The sequence below is a fragment of the Aythya fuligula genome, chromosome 24 (genome assembly GCF_009819795.1).
Source record: "Aythya fuligula isolate bAytFul2 chromosome 24, bAytFul2.pri, whole genome shotgun sequence".
Lineage (NCBI taxonomy): Eukaryota > Metazoa > Chordata > Aves > Anseriformes > Anatidae > Aythya > Aythya fuligula.
In genome coordinates, this window is record NC_045582.1 from 1,393,630 (window position 1) to 1,396,041 (window position 2,412).

The following is a 2,412-nucleotide window of genomic DNA, read 5'->3' on the forward strand; positions in this document are numbered from 1 at the left end:
GCCTCGCTCATGCGCCCCTAGAGCCGGTTACGCGCCGCCTCCCGCCCTCATTCCCTCCCCCGAGCTGCCCGGGGCTGGGCGGGCGACAACGGCGGAGCCCGGGGTGGTTGTGAGGTGGCGGCGTGCCCGGGGGGGATCTCCCCAAGATCTCCCGGTGGGCCCGGGCCGGAGCTGCTCCCCTGCCCGGTGTCCCACAGGCTCCAGAGCCGCCCTTTCCCAAAGCATCCCCAGGGAGCGATGGCACCGAGATGCCACCTCGGCCCCCGGCCAGCCCCTGCCACATGTGGCAGCTGGGGTGTTGGGAGGCTTGGAGGAGCCGGCGGTGGCTTTCTGGATTGTTTCTTCACGGGGGGAGGTTAATGTGGAAGTGGAGCACACATGAAAATACTTCAGGATAAATTGGGGGATGTTTGGTGGCCAGGCATCAAGGGAGCAGCCAGATTCTTCTTTCAATAGAAACACAAGCCCTCCTGTTCTGAAAGGCCAGCATGTTAGCAATGGATATTCAAGCCCCAGTACACATCCTTTGGAAAATAGAACAGAATAGGTCACTTCCAATTGAACTACAACGATGATCAAGTCCAAGTGCCAGAGCACCTCAGGGCTACCCAAAAGTTCAAGTATATGAATGAGGGCATTGTCCAAACATCTCTCAAACACTGACAAGCATGGGGCATCAACCAGCTCTCTAGACAGCCTATTCCAGTGTTTGACAACATTCATCGTAAAGAAATGTTTCCTCATGTCCATCCTGAGCCTTCCCTGGTGCAGCTTTGTGCTGTCCCCATGAATACCACCGTTGGTTCACAGGGAGCCCAAGTTGGCATCTCCCTCTCTGTTTCCCCTCAGGAAGCTGCTGAGAGCAACGAGGTCACCTCTCAGCCTCCTTTTCCCCAGATTATATTATCCCAAGACACAACTCTGCATGTCACTGCTAGTCTTGTATTTTGTCTACAAATTCCATCCATCCTGGCACTAAGCAATATGAGTTTGTCCGGGAAGACCCAGGCTTCTGCCTTCTACCTGGCGTTATGAAGAGCATCTATTAGAGCTGAAGGTCAGGATGGATCCCCACGTATGGGGAACGTGTATGGTTGCACATGCATGTACAACCTGGGAAGGGGGAACAGAAGAGGGAAAGCAGAGGAATGTGCTGCCCTGATGGGCATACCCAGTATCGTGTGCTTGAACAAAAGAGCATCAGGTTGGCCCATGACTGAAGATGGTATCTACAGGCAAGCAGTATGGGTTTTCTGCTAATTAACCTCAAACACACCCTGAGGTACTCTTTGCACAGTAATCTTGCTGTTGTGGAACGCAGCCTCACCACTGTATGTAGCAGTAACACTGCTACCTGTAGTGGTAAACAGAGAGTCATAATGAGCTTATTACTGTTTGGATAGGCTAACAAGTGCCAGATTTGTACAGTGCAAGCAGACAGTTTGCTGAATGGTGCATTTCCCTGGCAAGTTGAAGATTTATCTTCAAGGGAATTGAAACCGTACTCTCCTACCCTGGGTGAACACTTGAAACACAGCACCCATTTCATCTTCAAAAGCCTGAAAGTATCTAGACCTGGCAGTGACTGAGGCAGGAATTTTTAAAGACCTAAGTTTCAACTTTGGTACTTGTGGCCTTTCATGAACGTAACCCAAAATCTCTAAACTCCATCTACTTAAGCTGAGCCTAGTTAAGATGGGATTTGTGCCACTAACAGCAGATAAATATTGTCCCTTTCCCATATACTTGTATTCCTATTTTCAATGTAGCACACAAAGAATGAGGAAAAGTGAAAGAATGGATGAGAACGAAGTGTTAAATCCACAATATCTTAAGAATCATTAAACCAGTAAGGCTGACATGTTTAGTTCTTTCAGATTATTCTGGAAACGATACCATTAAAAATTAACAGTATTATTAAAAATTTAAAACATCCAAAATTAAACTTTGGGCAGACTGATAGTTTATTCAGTTCTCAGTCTAGAACTGAAGCAACACACCATCACCCGTTGTTACAGACTGTTTTCTAAAAATGTCATTAACTGCAGGCCACTACTTTGTAATGAAGATGATTTGCTGAAAATCAGGTGTTGAAATGAGTGACCTGAATAATAATACTGTTCTTATATAACTGAGAATTAAATTCAAATACTGATTATGTTTCAGAAAGAAACATTACAAATATTAATATGGCAGGCACAAAAGTCACTAGCCTAGCCCTATGCAGAGCTTCTAATGCAAGTAATAATTACCATTGCTGATTTCAGACCTTTTCTGTCCATTAATAAAAAAACAAGAGCTGCATTAAAATCACTTAAGCTTCTAGGGAGCTGTCTTTCAAGCAGCTTCTCTGCTAGTTGGACTGTAAGCATAACTCCCAGACATAATCACAGTCTAATTCTGATAGACTTG